Below are 6789 nucleotides of genomic sequence, written 5' to 3' on the forward strand. Positions count from 1 at the left end.
TGGTCTAGAAATTAGGAATATTGTGACCAGTCTATGTAGAGATAACCAAAATCCTAAGTTTTGGAGTAGAGAACTAGAAGAATCTCTTGAGTATTTTAAGGACTGGGATGATCCGGAAATTCAAGCAATAATCAGAGGTTTGTCTGAGAGTGGCCAAAATCCTAAGTTTGGGGGTAGTGATGATTCTTGTGATCGTCAAGTGTCCCTAATTCGAGTCCCTAACTTGGGACTCGAACCTTGCACGTCTGAGATAGTCTGTTCAGACTCCGCAACCCGATCCTCCTGATACTGTCCAGGAGGTAACCCAGGTATTAGAGACCCATTTTGCGGATGACTCTAGTTATTGAGACACACATATGAAGCTCAATCATGCGAACCCAGTTGTCTTGACAGAAACCTTAGATGAGGACGTGCTCCTTCTTTTCATTTTTCTAAACCAGTGTAGTTGTCTCATACTTGTATTAGCTCTATTTGGTCTTGTGGATCCACAATTGTTTCGATTATTGGTATACGACTTTGGAAGGTGACAATTCCTTTAGAGATATTTGATGTATAGATAATGACTATAAATTTAGCATTTATTGGGAGGCTCCCGCGCTCATGTGATACGGTAATATCCTTCCTTATTTCTTTTCCCTCCAGTGGTATCAGTTTCTCCTTGTTCATGCTTTTAACTTCATCTTTAAAACATTGAGGACAATGTTAGATTTAAGTTTGGGGGTGTGGGAAAATCTTTTAGTTGCAATAAATAAACTCCAAAGCCTAGAAATTTATGCGTATTCAGGATGACACTAACTAATATAAGTGGATGGAAACATCTTGGTTGTAGGAGTTGAGGAACCAATCTGATTAGATGGAAACATCTATAAAGTCTATTCATAAAAGCACAGAGATCAGGTGTTAGAAATAACATGATAGTTGCACCATATCTCGTCGAGTCCTTTTCACTTCTATTTTTATTTTGTTTTGAAAATATGTTTCTCTAAGTGATAGGTGGGGCCCACGATTCAAGTTGTTACCAATGCTAGGGTGAATTAGAGTGATTGAGATACCATGAAAAAAAAATTGAGACCAGACCATTTGACCAAAAGGAATAAATTCAATAAAGTCGACCACTGGTTCCCTTGTATATGCCAGTTGTGTTGACCTATAGTTAGGTTATCGACCACGGGTACCCTTGTATATGCCAGTGTGTTGATATTAGTCAGACTAGTATCTCAATCCATTAGGATAGGTTCATTTTGGCAGAGGCCTTCAGACAGATATGGGAAACGCCGTTCACTTAGTAAACATCAAAACCATCTATGTTTTTCTATATCCATCTCTTAATCTTTCCATGTGATTAGTTTGACTCCGAATATGATGTCCATAGTGCAACTATCTGAGTAGAGCTCTGTCACTTATATATGAATTTTAGTATGCTTGAGTGCAAACTCGTGTACATCAATTGGAATTTCGCATCAGGATACTTCCTCTTGTAGTCAATAAGTATGCCAACCAAGGAGATTCTTTAGTGCCTTCCAAGGTTCGTTTTAGATAGCTAGGGTCTGGAGTATTAAGGTTTTGTGGGTACACCTCTGGTAAACCTTTCGGAGACAACACTCCGCCACTAGGGCCACCTAGGGGTTCAAATGATTTTCCTTTCTAGAATAAATTTTCTCGAGGACTAGCAAATAAAAAGTTTGGGGGTATTTGATAGACACATTTTTGTGTCTAATTTGTCCTCAATGTCCGTATTGTTGGAACTCTATTTTTGTACTAATATTGTGTTTTTATGTATTTTTAGGAAATAAACATTTTTGGAAAATTCGGCTCGAAAAGTTGATTTTGGCACCCGGAGGACAAGTGTTATTCGAACTCTCGCTTTTGGATAAGGGGTAACCTAATTACTAAGGGGCATTCCCAGGTCACCCTCAAGGAAGCTGTTATTCGCACCCCAGTTCAGGATAGGGGGACACCCTTTCTTCTTCGTTTGAAAACTGTTTTGGCGGGAAATGAAATTCTCAACTGGCAGAAGTTTGATCACAAAAATGAAGGGGTTACGGGTCGATTCAATGGCTGAAATTTGATAGAGAGATGTGATATAGGTTAAGGAACACATTTTGGGCAGTGGGTTCGATCGGAATTGGCTGGAAAACGCGTGATGATTCACACACCCAAAACAGAGCACGTGTACTGTAACACGAGCAAAATTGAAGTTCTTGTGTGCATGGAGGAGTTCTACTAGCGTTGGAAGAGTGCTGAGACATGGAAAAGGCTAACTAGAGCGTGCAGGATCAAATCTAACGCGTGCATGGGCTTAAAAATGGAAATTATCGTTATTATGGGCAGCAAGGAATATTCGAATTAAAGAGAGTATATACGCAATCAATGGTCGGATTTTTGGCCTCAATTCACTATAAATACACGTAAAATTGAAGCTAGCGAAGTTTTGAGAGTCTTGGGGATAGTTTAGGAGTCGAGAGAATCAAAAGAAAATCACGCAGAGAAGAGAAGCTTGCTGCTGGTGCAAGGAAGAACACGAAGAACATAATACCCTCAGGGACAGTCGTTTATCAACAGTGACATCGACTGTCATGTGTGAGTCGTAGTTTCCCAACGACAATAGCACTTCAGCTTTGTCGTTGATTCTGGACGCCTTCTGTGGTTCGCAGAATCCTGTTTTATATCATTTTCTCGTCTTTCTCTTCATTGTAAAACACTTTTGAGTATCAATGAAATATTTTGAGAGGTTTTCCAACATGATGAGCGGCTAAAATACCTGGTGACTGAGGCGACGGAGGATCTATTCACTCATGTTTGATTGGTAAATTCTTTTTATAATTTCTTAATTATTTATTTTATTTAATTCACCTGGATCAATAAAAAAAAGAGATAAAAATGGTTTTCTTAATTAGTTGTGAATCAGTTTGATGTTTTATGCTTAGAATTAATTCTTTGATAAATCATGCTTAAGGATTACAATTTAATATTTGGACACCTTATAGATTAATAAGTGATTTAATGGAAAAAGAGCTAGATAATAATTATGAAATATTTTTGTAACCAATCAACTTGAAGTAATAGTGAATCCGGAGCCTTAGTCCAATTTAAATCTTGACGTCACTCTTTGAAAATTAATTTGCTTTATTTTTATTAAATCTAAAAAAAAAAAGAGTTACCTTCACAAGTTCGAAAAGAACCCCTTTTACCACAATCTACAACAACTTTTGAAAATACATCAGATATGATACTGTGAAGGTATGTACGACGATTAGTTTCGACGTATCCTCGGTCCTCACTAAATCAAAAATTCTCGTTGAACCCCATGCGCAAAATCGTTACGTTCCAGTTTTGTTAAAAGAAAAAGAAAGTTTAATGTATCTCGACAAGTCCCGCCACACAAAATTAAATATCCTAATCGATAACGGTGCGAAGTGCAGGTTACATGTCGATTTTGTTAAAAACGATAAATGTTATGAGAAATTAAATATACCCAGTTGTTGATGGTGGTTTTTATTTTAGGGTTAAAATCGTAAAACATTGCATCTGATGCGACGTCACTCTGTAAGGAAGCGGAGCCATGAGTGTCAACCTCTTCACTGGCATATTTATTGATCCGTTCAATATATTTACATGAAATTTATCCAGACTGGCGCATGTAGAAACAATCCCAGATGCTTTGTAAATTTCGGTGCCTTGCCTATATTACTTATTAATATGAGACTCAATGAGTACCTTTCATGTGCTATGTTCCTAGACAGAACCCTTAATATCGGTATGGCATGACAGATTTGTGTTCACTCGCAGCAGAGTAGCATGGATATCCAAGTACCAAAGTTAATTCCCTTGCACAAAATACTCAGTCAGAAAGCGCACTGCACTCTGTAAATAAAGAATTTTGTGCCAGCACATAGAATTCAATCAATTTTGTGATAACTCACAAAAATCATGAACCTGAATAATTTACAAAGTTAGGGTTTTTGCGCCCTGCGCAGTATATCAGACCCCGTCAGTCGAGACTATGCTTAAACAACTAACCAATTAATCCTCTGTGGATTAGTAGGAGCAGGGTCCTACCAAAAATCAGAATACAAAGAATAACGGAGCCGCGGGGTAGGAGCAGCAATAAAAGGGAGCATGGCCACGCCATAGGCTAACCAGCGCCGCTTGGCCACTCCCCATGCTACTCAACCAAACCTTATTCCTTCATTGACTAATCGGGTCGCATTAAACCTGCCACGCGCACCAAAAAGGTAGCCGCGCCCGTGCTTGGCCGGCCGCCTACTTTCAGTGACCAATCAGGTTGCTCTAAACCTGCCACAAAGAGGTGGAAATTGTGTCAAGAGGTAGCCATACTAAGTTGGCTTTCCAAAACCGTGCCAACTTGCTAACGGCATGCCAAACATGCCAAAACAAGCATGTCAGGCGCACATGCTAAACGACATGCCAAACGCACATGCCAAACGCGGCACTTACCGCGACAACATGCCAAAACTTGCCAACCTACTCTACCTGCGTGACCAGCTTCACAACGGAATTCAATTTGGCTAGCCTAAACCCTAGGCGCGGCCATGCTCTAGTGGCGGTGGAAGAAACCCTAAATTCTAATCGTGGATTAAAACTATGCCACCTCGGGCCCGAAACAAGCCATATATGCTAATTAGGGTTCCGACATGCCAAACCCTGATTTAGGAAAAGTTGTTGCGCCAACCGAGCTAAACAATGTCCCACAGAACATGGGGATCAATATGGCTATTGAAACTGATGTTGGCAAACCACGTTTGAGTTTAACACCAACGTGCCGCTGGCATGCACAAACTATGCCAGCCATTCCACTGTGCCACTGGCATGCACGAACTATGCCAGCCATACCGCAATGCTGCTGGTATACATTAAAGGCGTCATTGTGGCACTATCAGGTGCCCACAGAAGGTAGCCATAATCAACGGCTACCCTTCCTCATGAGATGCAATCTCAACCATCCAAGTTTGCCACCAAAACGGCAGACTTGTGGAAACTTTTAGGCGACCAGCCACGTAAGTCTAGTGGCCATGGCTACGCCAGGCGCCACTTGCACCATCGTGTTGTTGGCATGCACAAACTATGCCAGCCATTCCACCGTGCTACTGGCATGCACGAACTATGTCAGCCATGCCGCAATGCCGCTGACATGCACTAAAGGCGCCATTGTGACACTATCAGGCGCCAACAGAAGGTAGCCATAATCAACGGCTACCCTTCCTCATGAGATGCAATATCAGCTATCCAAGTTCGCCACCAAGCTGGCAGGCTTGTGGCAAGTTTTGAGCGACCACCCGCCTAAATCTAGTGGCCATGGCTACCTCAGGCGCCACTTGCACCACCGTGCCACTGGCATACACCAAAACGCCACTGTACCATTATCAGGCGCCAACACAAGGTAGCCATAATCAACGACTACCCTTCCTCATGAGATGTGATCTCATCCATCGAAGTGTGCCACCGAACTAACAAACTTGTGGAAAATTTTAGGCGATCAGCCAAGACGAGCCTAATAGCATCACATGATATTTTCCTACGGCAATCCTCTTGATTTTAACTTGCCACACGTAGCAAAGTGCTATATGTTTTCCACGAAAACACTCGAGACATCAAACATTTCACAAACTGGGGGATACTCATCAGGGTATTGGTCTGGCGGTTTACAACGTGTGGCGTGCAATACACCCGTTACAAGAAAGTGTCATAAACTGGGGCGGTTAGTAACGGCAAGAAGTAATGGTGTAAACGGATCCTTCATTATGGAAGCATAATTCCTGACGTTACACGTTACTCCACTCTTCCACCACTCAATCGTTTTCCACTTCCTACGAGGCCAGGGTACGTTTTATTACGACCTGTATAAATAGGTTTCACCTATTTCCACCAGACAACAAGTTTTGGTCGGAGAACAACATAGTATCCAGAAATCACCTGGTAGCTTTTCGTTCTTCTAGCCAGTTTTACTTTCTGATACAAGTCATAAGAAACCACACCTTCAGGATCAACGATTCTGGTCTCAACACTTTCTTCGCTTCCCTCCCTAAGACCAACCCTTCTCCTTCACTTTGTGACCGAAGCAAGCCTGGAACGGCCATTTCTTAGTTTAGGCGAGGATTGTACAGATTGATCTCTCGAATCAAAAGTACTCCAGTGCAGTACATTGTTTAGGGTTTAGACTCGTTTCTCATCCACACACACGAATTTACCAAAACCAGCATAAACCGTTTTCACCCTCAAACAATTGGTGACCACAGTGAGAGATTAATCTCTCGGTTACAATATCAATTTTCAATCTCCAATTTCATTTTTCAACTCCGATATCAAGATGGTAGGAGCAAGCAACCCGCTCGGGAATCAACGACTCAGTTATCAGTTATCATATGACAAGGAGTGACTGGAGACTTATCGTGGTCAAGACGGCGTTCCCTGTAAAACTCAGACTTACGCCCTGAGGATCCATTTTTTTGGGAGACCCTAAAAGCGAGTAAGTCTTGTTAGCCAAAGTACATAACCTATTACTTCGAGTTTCCACATTGATAACAGAAACCGATAACCATGTTATTCCCAAATTTCATCCCATACTTCCCATTTTCATACGACGGTCATGTTTCCATGACTTTCCTGGAATATTTGTGCTACTCACCGTCATGATCAAAGTGATACTAAAAAAATAAAATAATATAGTGCATTCCAAAAATAATCCAAAAAACCTCGTAGGGAGCAATCATCTATCAATCCAAAAACCAGAAAATCAAACCATGAACTAGGCGTTTCGTTTGCCTTTCA

The sequence above is a fragment of the Papaver somniferum genome, chromosome 11, assembly GCF_003573695.1.
Source record: "Papaver somniferum cultivar HN1 chromosome 11, ASM357369v1, whole genome shotgun sequence".
NCBI lineage: Eukaryota > Viridiplantae > Streptophyta > Magnoliopsida > Ranunculales > Papaveraceae > Papaver > Papaver somniferum.